At 39.9% G+C, this 19,529-nt stretch overlaps 1 pseudogene; it reads right to left on the bottom strand.

Moving 5' to 3' along the window:
* Positions 1-19,169: 19,169 nt before the first annotated feature.
* LOC129236628 (U6 spliceosomal RNA) lies at positions 19,170-19,270 on the bottom strand (annotated as a pseudogene).
* Between the last annotated feature and the right edge of the window lie 259 nt (positions 19,271-19,529).

Genomic DNA, 19,529 nt, shown 5'->3' with positions numbered 1-19,529 from the left:
TATTCTTATTCTTATTCTTATTCTTATTCTTATTCTTATTCTTATTCTTATTCTTATTCTTATTCTTATTCTTATTCTTATTCCTTGTTTTATTATAATATATAATTAAATGATGTTCTTCAACAAAATTTTTACAAAAGATACAATTTCTTTGGATTTGATTGTACGTAAAAAATATTAGTTATCGTGAGAGCTGGACTCATTCCAGCGTTTGGCAGTGTGTCCGGGTCGCTTCTTAGTCAGCAGCTTTCCCGTCATTACTGATTTAACCCTACATCGTCTTCGGCTTCACCAAAGTTTGAGGACAGAAATTAAACTTGAGATTCCTTACACATAATAATTTCGATAAACTATTCGCACTATTCGCCTAAAGTTTTAAAACTTTCACTATTTGAAAATCGATTAAACCATTTTTAATTATAAATATTTATTATACTACTAAGAGTCCATCTTAGCACTTACATATGTAGCAACCCTCGTAGTAATGATAATTTCGCTAACCAATATATCGTGAAAAAATTAGCTCACCATTTTAAATACATTTTCTACACTGTATGCACGTACAGACAAGGCGCGCCAACACGCCCATAACTTGTTCAATTATTTACGCATCCGCATTTACGCAAATGTCTTCTACTCCTACACTTACCGGCGCGCTTCAGCTGCATTGCATATTTCATTGCACATTTCCGCATCCGATTACAGCAGCTGTACATCACTGACACGACGAAGCAAGCCGGGCTGGTCTAGGCTAGGCTAGACTAGGCTTGGCATGGTGCCTCATAACAGAACGCAAATACTTCGCATTCCACATACACACACATAAACATAGTTACACTTACAATGAATTATGTGCCAGCGGTTTATGTTGACGTGGTTCATTTATAATATTTACCCACAAACAACCGCCACGCGATGGCAACCACTTCCCTCACCTTCTCAACCCCGATCTGGTGACTATCTCAGTTGAATGAGTAGTGGGAGGAAAACTCATTTCATTGCTTAACTCTGCGTGTTAGTATTTTTTTTTTGTTTTGTGGCCTTAGTTGTTGCCAGCTAAATGTCACTTCATCAGCCTGCCAACGGAAAGGGATGGTTTTTGTAATATACTCCGCCGATGGTTGCTTCTTTTACCTATGGTTACCGAGCGCTAGCGCTGCGGCACCCTAGCACGCATTTGATAACGCATGTAGAGTGTTGCATGCAACCAACGAACGCTTCATTGTTGTCAGTGTTACTATTATACTGTATATCCGTTATGGTACACAGCACACCTGATAGTTGCCTGTATTGTGTAGATGATTACCTTCAACCGAGCGCTGTTCTGCGTTTTATTGTATCGGCAGCCACGTACTTCGCTTTATTCTCTACCTGAGCATCAGTTGAATACAGAATGGATTTTTTTCTTGCTGCAAAACCAGCAAAAATTTTGATTAAAGAATAATATTGAATTTCTGAATACTATTATGCAAGTGGCGCAAAATTCGTCACCCTATCGGAAGATTTATAATCTTTGCAAATGGCGCCGTACGTCAGTCATATTTGACAATTGTAAATTAGACTGCTGCAGCATACAAACAGACAAGCAATGGAGCGCGTAAAGATAGGTAAAAATAAAAATAGTGAAATCTGAAAGAACCTAAAATTTTACATGTTTTATTATGAAACAACATTTAGGTGGGTCTTTTGAAGTATCCCTTCTTTTTGAACGAAATAATTTATCAGCGTCGACTTTGTTTGTGGGTGTCCTGCGATTACCAATCTGGTCGTATTCTCAAAATTTTGCATTTCATCAATTAAAACTAGTGCGTTAAGTAGACATTGTCTAGAGAGGTTTTTCCTCCCTCCTCTGCGTTGGAAAGATCAGGTGGAGAAGGACTTGGCTTCACTTGGTGTGCCCAACTGGCTTGCACAAGAAAGAATCAACTGGTGCGCTTTGTTAAACTCGGTCAAAATCGCGTAAGCGGTTACTGCGTCAATTAAGGAGAAGAAGAATTTCTGCTAAAGGGTGGTTAAGTTTCAAGGGCCGGTGTTGATTTTGAATAAAATAAATTTTTTTTAGGAAACTATTGTTATTTCTCTTTATTATGATAATATTGGTATGGCTCAATTACGTGTGGAATAAAATATTTGCCAAATGGCCGCCGCGGCCTTGGCAGCACACCTCCATCCGATGGTCCAAATTTTCGGTGACGCTGAGACATAATTGAGGTTCTATGCCGTTAATGTGCCGAATTATCTCATCCTTTAGCTCTTGATTTGCTGCTGGCTTATCAACGTACACCTTTTCTTTTAAAGAAAGAAGTCCAACGGTGTCAAATCACACGATCTTAGCGACCAATTGACATCGCCGCGACGTGAGATTATTCGGCCATCAAATTTTTCGCGCAAAAGAGCCATTGTTTCGTTAGCTGTGTGACAAGTGGCACCGTCCTGTTGAAACCACATATCGTCCACATCCATATCTTCCAATTCGGGCCATAAAAAGTTCGTTATCATCTCACGATAGCGAACACTATTCACAGTAACTGCCTGACCGGCCTCATTTTGGAAAAAATGCGGCCCAATGATGCCGCCGGCCTATAAACCGCACCAGACTGTCACCCTTTGTGGGTGTATTGGTTTTTCGGCAATCACTCTTGGATTATCATTTGCCCAAATGCGGCAATTCTGCTTATTGACGAATCCACTGAGGTCAAAATGTGCCTCATCACTGAAGATGAAGTGCGCGATATGCATTTTGATTTGAACGCCCGTTTTCATAATAAGCCTGAATAACTTAAACGCGTTGCTCGATTGTGGATCTTTCCATGGTTCAAATTGAGTTAGTCTGAAATTGAAAAATGTTAAATGGAATGCAGAAAAAAGCTTGACGTTTAGGTGAGGTTCACATTCAACATCGACCTTTGAAATTTAATCACCCTTTATATGTAGATGATTTGAAAATTTTCAACAGAGCACTTGGATCCCGGATATTTCGTTATTACAAATAAATAATCTGTTCGAGTGAATAGGAAAAGATAAAAACTGGCAATTAATATCAATAAATACTTCCACAGGATCTTTGTTAAAGTTGTAAATCCAATAGCCTCTACTTATAAAATTTCTAATGCTCGTCTTTCCGGAGTAAACTAGTTTTCGGAGATGTTGTTTTTGATTCAGAGTTTGCCTTTGTTAATCTCATCAGTTTCATTATTCCTGAGACTTTAACGATACTTAAACTAGGAAAACGTTTTATGATTATCTAGTGAGGTCAGGGTTGGAGCGAAGAGTTTAATGCAGCTTTGCGCGGTTTGTCCTGCAATCTCTTTCCAATTCGTATGTAAATAAATTTAAAATTACTTTCCGCAAGGCGTATAATACACTGACTGATATTTATCTATGTTCGACATTGGCTTAGGTAACACTGATTGTCGAAATCTACTGGAGCAGATAAGCTTGAATATTCCCCAAAGAGTTTTGCGTTTTCATTTTCAGTTGCTCCTAAAAATTGTAAATCAAATTATGCACCTACCTTTTTAGGTCTCTAAATAAAATTAATAGTATTTTTAATAGTCTCGTTCTTGATTTCGCCTTTCCTAGATCTCCTTTTTTATCTAAGCTGGAATCAAATTACTTTTAAGCCCCGTCTGTAAATATTACAATATATTATATTTATTTGTCAAACCATAGACTTAAGAAATGAAATGGAATTGGGTGCCCAATTTACCATACAAAAATGCAAATTATAAAATGCCAATTAATACTAAATACAAGTCTGTTAAGTCTGTTTAATAAGAAGCGCAAAGTAGCTGTTCAATGAGAAATCGAAACACCATGCAACTGAAATAGTAACAAAAGAAAACAACCTGAGTGGCATTCAAATCAAATGAAACAAACAAAAAAGTGGAGAGACTTACAATTTTATGCCCCCTCCGAAGGGCAGATGGTTTTTATGAGGAGCTTTTTCATAGCAGAAATACCGCTATTAGAAATGACTATTTCTTCATTTTGGTGTTTCATGCCCGGAGATTCGAACCTTCGTACTCCGAATGGTGGTCACACACCACCTATTTGGCTACAGTAGTCTAAAACATAAATTATTTAACTTTAAGTTAAAAGAATGAAAGAATTTTCAATAAATTTCACTATTTTTAAAAAATGTTCGAACATTCAGTTTTTTTCCATTGAATTTTGGTACACATAAGTGCAGGTTTAAAGTTACTCTCAAATCGGGTCGATTTTCGACAAGTTTTTTTTTTTTTTGTTTTGCTGGCGATCTTGTGCATTGTCACTATACAAGATGAAGTCCAAAATAAACAAGTTTGGCGTCATAAAATTGTTTTCGATGGCGCCATCTCTTTAATGAGTTAGTGCGTTGGAAATTACATCCCCAACTGACTTCCAGTGAACATTGGTTCAGTGGAAGCGAAGTTATTGCGTCCAAAGTGTCAGTATGTTTGTGTCATCGATACAAAAATGAGTTCGAAGAAAGAGCCAATATCAAATTTTGTGTTAAAATCGGTAAAACGTTTACCGAAACGTTTGAATTGATGAAAAAAGATTTAGGCGATGATTGTCTATCTCGTGCCAGAGTTCATGAGTGGTTTACACCTTTCAGAGACGGGTGTGAGGGCATAAATGACAATAAGCATACGGGCTAAGGCTGCCCAAAATCAGTAATTACCGAACAGTTCGAAATTGTTCGTAAATTTATCAAAAATGAACCGAAATCATCGTTGAAATTCATGGAATCGGAGTTGAATATCTCCAAAACATCGATTTATCGTATTTGAACTGATCATTTGGGCTGAGGACCAAAAACTGATCAGAATGCAACATTCGAAAGACCTCATTAAAAAGGCGAGAAAACACGAGAACTTCCTTTACAACATTGTAACTGGTGATGAAAGGAAGAGTTTTCAACATGAACCTGAAACTAAGCATCAAAATGCCGAATGGAAGGCCCCAGACGAGCCACCACCCAAAAAAACGCGTTTAGAGAAGTCAATAATCAAGTCGATGCTCATTAGTTTTTACGATTCCAAGGGAATGGTCCTCAAGGAGTTCGTGCCAACGTTGCAAACAGTCAATGCAATTTTTTATCTCTATCTTGGCATTTTGAAGCGTTTGTTGCATCGCGTTCGTCGAATTCGCCTTGAATACCGCGAAGTAGGAAGCTGGCGCTTATTGAATGATAATGCACCATCTCAGGGATCCACTTTTGTGACTGATTTTTAGAATAAAAATCGCCTTTTAACCGTCAATCACTCACTGTATTCGCCTGATATGGCTCCCTGTGGCTTCTACCTATTCGGAAAATTGCATTTGGCAATGAAAGTAAAACATTTTGCGACCTGAAACACTCTTTCCATAAACTTTTAGATCGCGCAAAACAATGTATCGAGGCCAGAGGGGACTATCTCTGAGCAAGTTTTGGTCCCCAGTTAACTTGTGCGGAATGTAGCATGCAGAGACCTTTCGTAAGCACAAATTAGGAGACTATCTCTGGCCTCGATATACTGTTGTGCGCGATCGAAAAGCGAAGTTATCAGAAAAAGCTCCTGTCGTTTTTTATTTTAGCTGAGTCTTCTTTATTTTGAAATTCACTTTGTATACTAAATAATAATAAAGTAGGGGAAGTGGGGGATAGGGAGGGGATACTATTATTATTATTTAAATAATATAGGTTAGTGAAAACTGTAATTTGATCAAGTATCCCTCGTGATCAAGTATCCCCACTTCCCCTATTTCCAACCATAGAATTGTGTTTTTCTTATCGAACCGCAAAACTTACTTCAAAATCACTTTCTGTGACCAAAATTTTCAAGAAACATTTTTCTAAGCTTTAGTAAATTTAGTGATTTAAACTAAGAAAGACTCAACTATTTCCTTCAATTTGGTCACAAATTTATATTCGTAGCATAAATGTTGCACGTTTTGTTGCCGCTACTATTTTGATCAAGAAGCTTTGACTGCTGAATTTGTGTAGCTCCTTATTGTCCATTTGCTGTGTTTGCTCACCACTTTCCCGTTTAATTGAACAAATTTTCAGTTGCTACCGCTTTGTGTTCTCTCACCACCAGGTTGAAATATTGTTGCACTTTCTTTTTGCCAGCGAATTGCTTTTTGTACTTTTTGCTACTTGCAAAGTCATCAGGATTATTGCCACTTGCCAGTGGTGCTGGTTCGACCAAAATTCTGACTACGCTCTTCTAACTAAATTTTCGTGTACGTCACTTGTTTTCGTGTTCTCTCTTGTCTTCTTCCTGTTTTATACTGTGTATCTCACGCCAATCTTAAATTCTGCACTTTCTGCTTGTCTTTTTCTCTTGGCCGCTTGTTTTCTGCCACTCTCTGTTGTTTTCTTTTTTTTTTTGGTTTTTATCCCTCAACCTCTTCTTTATACCAATTCTATCCTGCCCCACTGCATCTCTATTAATGCAATCTTCTTCACAAGTTGCAACACGCCTGTTTTTGTCGCTCGGTCAATCACTTGAATTGCATACATGTTTTTCCACTTCGCCGCCAGTCACCCGTCCGCACACGCGCCTAAAAGCAGACAAACTCGCACGCAAGTGTTAAATGGCATATTGTAATCGATAACAGAATTGTCGCTTGCCCGCTGGGCATCCACTCAGCGCCATCCTCATTTCTCCCTCACCTCAACTGGTGGCTGTGGCACGCAACAATGTGTTTTAGCACGGCCATTACCACTCTGTTGCACATAATGTCACTAATGCAACAACCTTTCGTGCCACAAGCAACACGTTCTTTAGACGTTTTCGTTTCGAATCATACCCCACAACACAACTTCTCGCATTGTTCATTCATGTAGTTGCATATTTTGTGTCTATGTGTGTGTTTATGTGTGCATGGCGTTTTGCGTGTGTGCTTTTGTTTGCGCTTTGGCGTGTCGTGACGACAGTGATAAATGCTTTTCTGTTGTTCGCTTTGACTCAACTGAATGCACGCTGATTGCCATTTATGAGTCGTTGCTTTAATGTAGCGCTTAACCTACACACCTACGAACATATACACGTTATTTTATATAGTTTTTTGCTTGTGTTTGTGTGCGTGTCATTGCTGTGTTAATGTTCAAATACAGGTAATTACAAGCTACCCAGGATGCTCCTCCTCTTTGTGGTTGGCTGCTTTGTTTATTTTTTTACCATTGAATACATTTTGTGCTTATCTTGTAACTCTCAACAGCCAATACATTTTTCGGCATTCTCCTCCATATGGTTCAATAAGAGTAACGCTAATGCATTTTGACGAATGAGAGTGGAAAGAACTTTGACGACAAATGAAATTCATAATCTTTTTTCATTAAATTAGCAAAATGATCTGAGCTGAACACTGATTAAGCTGTCAGTTTTTGCTGACTTCTGGTTGTTTACTCATTTCTGCTTGTATTGGAGAGTTTTACGAGTTCTTGCTGTACTCAACAAATAGCATCCGATTGTAGCCCTCTAATAAATTCATCCACTGCCCAAAATAAGTAGCTGAAGTGGTGGTCTAACGTCATTTAACTGTGCACATATAAATATGCGAGTAAAAAAGGCGTGGGGAAAAATCTCACTCAATAATTTAAAACATTTTTGTTGTATAAAGTTACAGCTGATGTTTCTCTGGTAGACCGAAAATGATTTGGAAATAAATGCGGTTCTTGAGGTTAGGTTAGGTTCGACTGTAGCGTTTGCGCACTGCGGGGCACGCTCAGTCTCATAGCCCATTGTGATGCATGTGACGCATGGAAAACTTTTCCTTATCTCTCCTAAAACTAGCTTGAAAAATGAAACATTTTATAAGAACTCTGATCGCAGTACTGAGATCTTTCGACTCATTCACCATGTCTACCTAAAGTGGTAAATTTACGCCTGTGTAGAGTAGAACTATGGCGCATAAGATACGAGATCGTCTCTTTCTCTTACACATTTAGACAGTTACTGCAAAATTCATGTGTCTGCAAATGCCATGTGTCCTCTGGGCGGAGGAAATCAGTGTGCTAAAACTTTGCTTATTTTAGCTGCTCGTACAAAGTTCTCAAAAATAAGTGACTTACAAGTCTGTAAAGATGTGCTTGAGTCATTGTCTGTGTACTCATCGGTCAATTTGGTGCCGAGTATCGCTAGTTCATTGGCCTTACAGTTCGCCTCAATGTCGCAATGGCCAGGAACCCACGCTATCTTTGGATGATGTCACCTTTGAGTCAAAAGACTCAGCTATCTCGTTAAGAGATGTGCGGCACTTTATGGCTACCTTAGAGGTTATCGACTGCTTTGTGTGGGATTTTATCGCCGCCTCGCTTGCAGTGCAAATGTAGTTAACATCTCCAGGTGTCGCACCTCACTTTACCAGTGACATGACTTCAACTATTAAACACAGTTCAGATTTTGGAGTAGTCGGGAAGCCAAAAACTGAAGAGGATACCCAGATGTTCCGAGTACAAACCTCCGACCACGCTACTCTCGAGCTTTGTGCCATCTGTGTATACATGGATGTACTCGCCCTGTCGTACAGCGTCCCGTTCTCACGCGTCCTTTGAGAGTAGGAGGGTCGGGAGCGTTGTAATCGCAATTGTAAATGGGAGTGCATAGTCCACCAGTTCGGGAAACTTCGACATACAAGTTAGGATCTTATCGTGGATCTAAAGTGCAAAATACTGCTCCAGCGAAGTGCTAGCATACGATTGGACGAAGCTTTGCTACCTGGTATTTTGCGCCGCTTCGCTTAAAGTGTTTTAATAAGCCATATCTCGCAAAGTTAATGCAATCCCAATTTGAAACTTTCAGAAATTACTGAGCAGTCTTAGCTATTAATAAAAAATTAGTAAAAAAACAAAAGGACAGTTTTATTCAAGAATGACAAAAAATTTTTACCGAGCACTTTTAACAAAACAAACTAAGTTTTTTCCAATTCATTTAAATTATATTTCTTCTTCTTAATTGGCGCGATAACCGCTTACGCGATTTTGGCCGAGTTTAACAAAGCGCGCCAGTCATTTCTTTCTCGTGCTAACCGGCGCCAATTGGACACACCAAGTGAAGCCAAGTCCTTCTCCACCTGATCTTTCCAACGCAGAGGAGGCCTTCCTCTTCCTCTACTACCACCAGCTGGTACCGCATCGAATACTTTCAAAGCCGGAGCGTTTGTATCCATTCGGACGACATGACCCAGCCAACGTAGCCGCTGGATCTTTATTCGCTGCGCTATGTCTATGTCGTCGTAAAGCTCATACAGCTCATCGTTCCATCGTCTGCGATATTCGCCGTTGCCAACGTGCAAAGGTCCAAAAATCTTACGCAGAATCTTTCTCTCGAACACTCCAAGCGTCGCTTCATCGGATGTTGTCATCGTCCAAGCTTCTGCGCCATACGTTAGGACGGGCATGATGAGAGTCTTGTAGAGTGTTAGTTTTGTTCGTCGAGAGAGGACTTTACTACTCAATTGCCTACTTAGTCCAAAGTAGCACTTGTTGGCAAGAGAGATTCTACGTTGGATTTCAAGGCTGACATTGTTATCGGTGTTAATGCTGGTTCCTAAATAGACGAAGTCTTTTACAACCTCGAAATTATAACTGTCTACAGTGACGTGGGTGCCGATACGCGAGTGCGCCGACTGTTTGTTTGAAGACAGGAGGTACTTCGTTTTGTCCTCGTTCACCACCAGACCCATTCGCTTTGCCTCTTTATCCAGTTTGGAGAAGGCAGAACTAACAGCGCGGTTGTTAAGGCCGATGATGTCAATATCATCGGCATACGCCAGCAATTGTACGCTCTTATAAAAAATTGTGCCCGAGCGATTAAGTTCTGCGGCTCGTACGATGCTCTCCAACATCAGGTTAAAGAAGTCACACGACAGCGAGTCACCCTGTCTGAAACCTCGTTTGGTATCAAACGGCTCGGAGAGGTCCTTCCCAATTCTGACGGCGCTGCTGGTGTTGAGCAGCGTCATCTTACATAGCCGTATTAGTTTTGCGGGGATACCAAATTCAGACATCGCGGCATACAGGTAACTCCTTTCCGTACTGTCGAATGCAGCTTTGAAGTCGACGAAAAGATGGTGTGTGTCGATTCTCCTTTCATGGGTCTTTTCCAAGATTTGGCGTATTGAGAATATTTGGTCGATGGTAGACTTTCCAGGTCTGAAGCCACACTGATAAGGTCCAATCAGTTGGTTGACGGTGGGCTTCAGCCTTTCACACAATACGCTCGCTAGAACCTTATAGGCGATATTTAGAAGACTAATCCCGCGGTAATTGGCACAAATTGCAGGATCGCCCTTCTTATGGATTGGGCAGAGCACACTTAAATTCCAATCGGCAGGCATGCTTTCATCCGACCATATTTTGCATAGAAGCTGATGCATGCACCTTACCAGCTCCTCGCCGCCGTGTTTGAATAGCTCAGCCGGCAGTCCGTCGGCGCCCGCGGCTTTGTTGTTCTTTAGCCGCATTATCGCTATTCTCACCTCGTCATGACCGGGTAGCGGAACGACAATTCCGTCGTCAACGATTGGGGTATCGGGATCTTCACTTTCTCGGTGACATGCGCAGCTGTCACTGTTTAATAGGTTCGAGAAGTGTTCCCTCCATAATCTAAGATTGCTCTGTACGTCAGTCACCAGTTCGCCGTCTTTGTTCTTACAGGAAAACGCCCCGGTCTTGAAACCTTCTGTAAGCCGCCGAACTTTCTGGTAGAATTTTCGGGCGTTGTTCCTGTTGGCCAGCATCTCAAGCTCTTCGCACTCACGTATTTCGGCCTCTCGTTTCTTCTTTCGGATAATACGTCTCTCTTCCTTTTTCAGCTCTCTGTAGCGATCCCACATGGCTCGCGTTGCGCCCGATCGCAGCGTGGCTCTATAGGCGGCATCCTTTCTTTCTGCGGCAGCATGACATTCCTCGTCGTACCAGTTGTTTTTTCGGGCTCGCCGGAATCCGATTTCTTCTTCGGCGGCGGTACGTAGAGAACGAGAAATGTTGCTCCATTGCTCGTGCATGCCGGTTTGTTGGGAAGTGCTCTCTGAGAGCAGGAGTGAGAGTCGAGTGGCGAATCTTCTGGCTGTCTGTTGTGATTGCAGCTTTTCGATGTCGAACATTCTTTGCGTAGGTAGATGCACGTTTTTTGCTGCACAGAGGCGTATGCGCAGTTTGGCTGCAACAAGGTAGTGATCCGAGTCAATGTTGGGTCCTCGGATCGTACGTACATCTAATACACTAGAAGCGTGTCTTCCATCTATCACAACATGATCGATCTGGTTTCGCGTTTTTCGATCAGGGGACAGCCAGGTAGCTTGGTGGATTTTTTTATGCTGGAATCTGGTGCTGCAGACTACCATGTTTCGGGCCCCGGCGAAGTCGATCAGCCTCTGTCCGTTACCGGATGTTTCGTTGTGCAGGCTGAATTTTCCGACTGTGGGACCAAAAATTCCTTCCTTGCCCACCCTGGCGTTGAAGTCGCCAATCACGATTTTTATGTCGTGGCGGGGGCAGTGCTCATACGAACGCTCCAAGCGCTCATAGAAGGAATCTTTGGTCGCATCGTCCTTCTCTTCCGTCGGGGCGTGGGCGCAAATTAGCGATATGTTAAAAAAACGGGCTTTGATGCGGATTGTTGCGAGACGCTCGTCCACCGGAGTGAACGACAGTACTTGGCGACGAAGTCTCTCTCCCACAACAAATCCGACACCGAATTTGCGCTCCTTTACATGGCAGCTGTAGTAGACGTCGCAAGGTCCTATGGTTTTCTTGCCTTGCCCCGTCCATCGCATCTCTTGGATGGCAGTGATGTCAGCCTTTGCTCTTACGAGGACATCAACCAGCCGGGCAGAGGCACCTTCCCCATTAAGGGACCGGACATTCCAGGTGCATGCCCTCAAATCGTATTCCTTATTTCGTTTGCAGGGGTCGTCATCAGTGTTGGAAGTTCTCATCCGAGGCTTTGTTGCTGTTTTCATTGGGGGGGATTTTTAAGTGGCGGGTCCCAAACCCAGCGCACAACCAGCTATGCTGGGATGCTTCGCCTTCTCACGTTAGCTCACTCCCGAACGGGTGTTCGAAAGCTAACCAGAGGATACGTGGGCTAATCCCGGACGTTGTGAGCTGCTTGAACCATATGTAGAAGAATCGTCCTGGCCACTCCCAAGTGAATGGCGATCAGTAACTTTCCCCACTTGCGTGGACTTCTACACATGGATCCATCCTTAAATTATATTTAGTTCCATATAAAAAAAGTTCAGAAAAAACAACCACAAATTGCAAATATAACTTTTTAGCAAAAACTTTCAACAAAAAAAATTTATTTCTTTCCAACTAATTTCAAGTGATTTTCATTCCACAAAAAAAGCAGTGATGTTAAAACAACCAAACTGAAAAACGAATATTTTCAAAAAATTTTAAATTTTTACAAAAAGTTTTTAACAAAAAAAATTATTTTTTTTTTTCAACTATTTTCAAATATAAAAAACCGCTGTTGAAAAAACCAAACATAAAAAAAAAATTGTTTTTACAAAAAAATTTCGACAAAAATATTTCAATTTTTCTTCCATTTCAGTTCAAGTATAATTCATTCTACAACACAAATTTAAAAAATAATATAAAATATCTTTTCTGCAAAAACTTTTAACAAAAAATTTTTTTTTTCTTTTAACTCTTATCAATTATTAAAAAAAAACAATAACAATTTTAAAAACGACCACAAATTACAAACAATTTTTATTACCAAAACCTTTCAACAAAAAAATTTAATTTTTTTCCAACTCATTTCGCGTTTATTTCATTCTACACAAAAACAAACAAAACAAACCACCGAAAATAAAAAAGTTTGTTTGCAAAAAACGTTTAACCAAAAACTTTTATTGTTTTTTACTCTTTTTTTTCAACTTAATTTTTTTTTTGTAGAATGAAGAAGAAAAAAATTAAGGAAAAAAAACTAAAAAATGACAAACATTTTGTATTTCACAAAAAAACTTTTGGTAAAAAACATTTATTTTTTCGCAACTCATTTTGATTATATTATTCCATTTATAATTTCATTCTACAAGAAAAAAGAGAACTTTAAAAACAACCAAATGGACAAAATTTTTTTTTTACAAAAACAAATATATTTTTTAACACATTTATCTCATTCTTAAAAAAAACTAAAAAAAAGAACATTTAAAAACCACAAAAAATTAGTAAATGTTTTCCTTGCAAAACCTTTTAACAAAAAAAAATGTGTTTTCTACAACTCATTTCAAATATATTTGATTCTAGAAAAAAAATTAAAAAATAAACAAAAATTACGAAATTTTATTTAAAAGAAAAACAAAACAATAATTGGTTTTTTCCAATTCATTTCAAGCATATTTCATTCTACAAAAAAAATGGTTTACAAACACTTTTGACAAAATTTACTATTATTACCAATTTATCTATCTCCTTTAAACTGCCGAACACTGCTAGTGTTTTTTAAGCAGAAGTCTTTACGCAAAATGCTTAGAGCACGCGGGAGCGAGGGAGATGCTAACATTTTCTCCGCTAGTCAAGCCACGATTAAGACTCTGACGACGCCATGGTGCAGAATGAAATTAGTAAACTCCTGTAAAGAAGAGATCAATTCGCTTGGGTGTGGCAGGTAACATTTCTCTGATCTGGGTTCCAGGACATAGGAACATAGAGGTAAATGAAATTGCTGATGAGCTTGCCAGGAAGGGGACCGAATAGGCCGCAGAAACCTCCTTCCCGGTTATCGGCATTCCCCTGACAGTTGTTAAAGAGGAACTGCACAAATGATTTCTCAGGAATGCGCAGAAAAGATGGAGCTCTATCTCTTCATCTGCTATTTCGAAAACCCTTTGGCCCCATTACGATACACGAAGGACACAGAAAGTCTTTTGGACTCCTCGCCATTCAAATTCCGAACTCCCTGCTGTGTTTACCATTCACTGGACGACAATTGGCACACACGCAGAAAAGCTAGGGTTACCATTTCACCGCCATTGCAGAAGCTGTTGGGACCTTTCAGAGAAGAGACTGTAGAGCACTTTCTCTGTAAATGTCCGGGTTTAGCAGTTATACGATTAAGATCACTAAACGCTCCTTTCTTCGACAGCTTGGGGCAGTGCGCCAACATAAATCCCATAAATCTTCTCCACTATATCAACAGCTCTGGTTGGCTGTAGTTATCTGCCTATTAGAGGTCTCATAATGGTATCATAACGGCGCTTTCGTGCTACTTAAGGAGTGCCAGACTGGTACTTCGACCATTTCACCTACCTACCTTAACTTATTTACAGTATATTTCATTCTATAAAACAAAAAAAAATGAACAAAAAAATTACAATAAAACAAACAAAACTAACAATTTTGTTTACAAAACATTGTTAACAATCTATTTGCAATGTTCAAAAGAAAAAAAATTCAAAAACAATTAAAAATGACAAAAGATATTTATGTTTTTTCCAACTCAACTCATTTCAAGTATAGTTCACTCAAACAAAATAATGCAAAAAAAAATTACGAAAATGTTAAGAACAATCGAAGGTATTTCCCTTTATAAAACTCCATTGCAAAGCGTTGAGGTTTGCATAAATCTCAAAATTATTAATTTTGTCTTCAAAACTTTTTCATTTTATTTCTTTTATACTCTGGCCTAGAAATAAACGATTTTACGAAAATGTTTCCAAATACTTGCAACACTTGACATGGAGACGCTCAAATGCATGGAGTCTCTAAAACTCTAATAGACATGAATAACAGCAAAAGTGTGACATATAGAAGAAAGTAATAATAAAAACGAAACGAAAATTTTCTTATTAATTTTTATATAATATTTTGTTTTTACAATAATCTTTTTCATGCAACTGCATTTGTATTTAAAATTCTTTTTATATTTTTATTTTAATGTATTATCTTTTTCATGCAACTGCATTTTTATTTAAAATAGTTTTCATATTTTTATTTTAATGTATTATCTTCTTCATGCAACTGCATTTTTATTTCAAATTCTTTTTATATATTTTTGTTTTTACTTTTCATTCAAAACTTGCATGTTGATCTTGCACAAACCTTAGCACAATTTGCAAAAATCCTCATAAATGAATTTGGATTGTCACAACTAATGGAAGCGAGCATGTGCGGCTGCATAATGCCACCACTTAAAAGCTTCAATTTTGCATAACCACAGTGCACAGCGAGAGAAGAGAACTAAAATTTAAATATATAAAATGTCTGTCAAAATTTAGAATTTTAGAATAATCTCCTTTTGTTTGCTGCAGCTCTGCTATTTGCTCGAAATTCCTATCGATTTTCTAATTTTATAGATGGACATTTCTAAGCAATCCAGCTGTGGCAAGCAACTGTGACCTCTCTGAATTTGCTGTCTTAAAAAATGTGTGTGCTTGCAAAGCATGTTGAGGCAGCTTCACGCCCACAAATATACATAGACATGCACGTGCAAGTCTTTATGAATTTGCAGTCGATGCCTAAGCGTAGTGTTACATGGGACAAGTACACAAACATTATCCTTCTGTGCTTCGTTCAATGTCACTGAGTGCGGTCGTCATGTGTCATAGACTACTAATGCCCACACACACACACACACATGCACAAATACTCTCGCATGCATGGCATACAGACGACTAAGCCTTTGGGCGATTATAACTAGACAACAGCATACAATACAGCAGCAGTATCAACAACAACAACACCAACAACAACAATAATTTCTCGAATAAATAACTTGACTATCCGCATTGCTGCAGTAGATTATTTTTGTGGTTGCTATTCCTTTTATTTTGCGCACAACCCACAAATTGGGTGACACGCACACACAAATGCACGCTGGCACACACATTTACATACAAGTGTGGGTTGGCAGCAACATCCGAAAAATAACAAGAATAACCAGCTGTGGCGAGTGATGTTGCTCCAGGCGTTATTATTGCTGTTGCTTTGACTGCTAGTGCTAAATTTGCTGTCTATCGGTGTTTATGTGAGTGTGTGTGTGTCTGAGTGCATTTGTGTGTTTGTGTATATCGAAGAACATGAATAAAGTGTCAAATGCTTTTGGTCGCTTACAAATGACCAAAGTGCTGCTGCTTGAGCCGGTTGGTCCTCCTCGCTCGATGCGGTAAAATCGTGGAAAAGCAAATCAGTCGCAAAGCTGCCGTGTTACAAGCTACATATTTTTGGTCGTACCTTCTTTTTGTAGCATGCCCCGGCATTATGGACATTGGACATTGTGGCAGCAACAAGCATGTACAGCAAATTTGCTGCTTTATTGTAGCCAACAAGGATTGTAATAATACGAGTTGCAACCCACCCACAAACAGACACACAAAGAGACTTTATATGTACCACCACATATGCATGTATGTGTGTATGTATGTGGCAAGTGTCATTATACACTCTTTTTGAAATCACTTCGTCCGGTTTGCATGCGATTGGAGTGAAGCTGCTGTTGTTTGCGGGCCAGGGTAGAGGTGTATTTCAAATTTGCACGCATTGTACCAAGCTGTCCAATTAAAAAGTGGTCGACCTAATCCGACACGGTCTGGTCGATAGATGAATGTCATGATTGTGGCAGTGATGAAGAATCAGATGGCGAACAGTTGGTTGTTTGTGTGGTTGCATAAAGCTTAGACTTTTTTTTATAGTGAAGAAGGCAGAAAGGCTTAGAACGCAAACCCATTAGAAAAAATTGTAAATTGGAAGCTAAAGTGGGTATACACGTTTAGAAGGTGATTGAGCAATTGGAAAATAAAATAAAAGTATTTGAGGTGCATATTTACGCTAATGTTGTTGTTGTAGCAGCATAAACATTCCCCATACTTACATACGGGGAATGCTGCTAGAGTGACAGTCCTTGGCCGGATATAAGTCCGGGTCGTTTCGGTAACGTAGAACCGACTGTCGTGGAAACGTGCACATTTACGTATTTGTGCTCGGTTTAAATTTAAGCCAAGCTACGTGTGACTTACTCCTTGAAGCCGGCTTACAAATGGAAAGCCTTACTGTCTTGTTTAAGCTCTACATGGTAATCGGTTTCAAAGAAGTGTGATGCGAGATGCATAAAACTTAGCCGAATGAATTCAGAACAGCTACGAAGAAGATGTTAAGTTGCTTCCACCCCATCCACCATACATCTGGCGTAGAGAGGTCTTGCGGCAACGTCAGGTCTCACAGCATGAGTTCGAGAGTTGAGGCTTTGTTAACTTTAGAATCCCTCGATCCACATACGTCCAGAAGAAACTCGTTACTTTCCGATAAGGAAACCCACAAAAATTCGAGGCTTTGCTCATATTAGAGATTCACTCCAGTGCATTCGACTCACACAAAGCCAGAACGATCTCTTTACCGTACCTTATGTACTTATATAGCGTTCGCTGAATTGACGTGAAGCCCATCCTTCCTGTAATAAACCACAGTCAGCTAAGTGGATCCCAATTCTCTTATTTCGAGTGGAAACTACCTCTGAGGTCGCCTGTTTAGCGAGCTCAATCGCCCAGCAATTACTTGCAATGTTCCTGTGCCAAGGTTCAAAGGTCACATCGTGGAGTCATGCTATCAAGGCATACTTTACTTTTTCTGCTCTTCCTTTACCTCAAAACCTTCTAACACCGAATTATTGAGGAAGGCTAATCAATCCGATAATGGCGTCTGAAATCCGTAGAAAGAAATTGCAATGGGTAGGCGACACCCTGAGGAAGAGTGATGACAACATCGCCAAGCAGGCGGTGCGATCGAACTCCTTCCAACAGATAGGATGAAATGTAGACAGACCACCATCTCGTACTGTTGAACTGAGAGTCCTTGCACAAAAGCGTATACGATGCCGAAGAAAAGTTGTTGACTCTCTCTTGGAATAGGTTTAGTTATGTAGTTAGTTTATTTTCGAAGCAATATTTTATGCGGTTAAATACAATGTAACTATTATTATTATTGGGCAATAATGCACTGGGACCTTTGATGTAGTCTATTGTGTTTGACCGCACGTAAGAAATTAGTGGCTTCTGATGAATTTGAGCACCGCCTCAGGCCTTTTGTTCCTTATTACCAATGGGTTCAGAGTCACACCACATCGGTGTACGAGTCTTCGTCTTGCGAGGGTTGAACATTCGCAGAGAATGCGTGCTGAAGTTTCAACATCCAGTTCGCAATAAAGACAGGCGCTTGCTTCTGCTCGTCGTTTTTTCCTGAAATTATTACCAATGGCCTAGACAGACGGCGGCACTAATCGAGATTACCGACGTAGTTAAGTGTACAAAATTGACGGTTGTTACGTGGATTAGTGAACAGCTGATTTGCTTATGGAGTAGAAGTTGGACCTCAAGAATCAAATACGGGTTTTACCTGCTCTGATACTAAAAATTAATTTTTTATTAAAAAAATCTAAAACTGCAATTTCTCCAACTGGTCCAAAATATTAAAACAATTAATGAAATTTCGTATGTGTTAGTGCAAACTAGCATCGCATCCATAGCATCTCATATCATTCGCGCGTTCTCCCCTCTTGGTTATATGCGCCAGCTCGTCCCTCTCCATCCAGGTTAAACATTTTTTTTTTTGCTGGCCATCTGAAATTGGAAAAACGCATTTTTAAACTTAAAAATTAAACCAAAATCAAAACCAAATACGAGTTTGGAAATTGAATGGTGAGGAGTCCAAAGGATTTTCTGAGTCCTTTGTATATCGTATTGGGGCCAAAGGGAACTCCAGCTTTTCTGCGCTTTCCTGGGAAATAATTTGTGCAGTTCCCCTTTAACAACTGTCAGGGGGATGCCGATAACCGGGTAGGAGGTTTCTGAGGCCAATTCAGCCCCCTTCCTGGCAAGTTCATCAGCAAATTCATTTCCCTCTATGTTCCTATGTCCTGGAACCCAGATCAGAGAAATACTACCTGCACAGTCAAGAGACTTGATCTCTTCTTTATAGGAGTTTACTAATTTCGTTCTGCACCATGGCGTCGTCAGAGTCTTAATCGTGGCTTGACTATCGGAGAAAATGTTAATATCTCCCTCGCTCCCGCGTTCCTTACGCACTTTGCATGCCTGCATGATCGCAACGACTTCTGCTTGAAAAACATTAGCAGTGTTCGGCAGTTTAAAGGCGAAAGATTAATTTGGTTTAGAGAAAACCTCTGCTCTGACTCCCGATTCCATCTTGGAGCCGTCAGTGAAGACAGAGGTGCAAGCTTCGGTGCGGATTTAAAAGTGTGGAACGTTTCACGAATTTGCGTTTCATCCTTGCGCAGGGTTAATCTTCTCTATATCGTTCCAATTTTAGTATATGTTCTGCCGAAGCAAGAGCATCAATCCGCAATTTTTTGTTTTTTCCCTTGTTCACTCCTCTTGGGAACATAGGGCCTCGACGAGACTTGGCTTGCGTTGGCTTCGTTAATCTATTTTGCTTTCTGGCAGGGTAGGTGATTAGCCTGCCGCTGCCAGTCCTAAATAATGTAAATGCCCACCTGTCGTTGCTTAGGAACAACGCCTTCTTACTGCTTCGAGCGTCGTCTGTGTTTCACATTTTTCGGGCAGAAGAATCGCACAGATGGTTGAGGACTTGG

Source organism: Anastrepha obliqua, chromosome 1 (genome assembly GCF_027943255.1).
Source record: "Anastrepha obliqua isolate idAnaObli1 chromosome 1, idAnaObli1_1.0, whole genome shotgun sequence".
Taxonomy (NCBI): Eukaryota; Metazoa; Arthropoda; class Insecta; order Diptera; family Tephritidae; genus Anastrepha; species Anastrepha obliqua.
The sequence above is the reverse complement of the archived record's forward strand: the minus strand, read 5'-3'. Positions and strand labels throughout refer to the sequence as shown.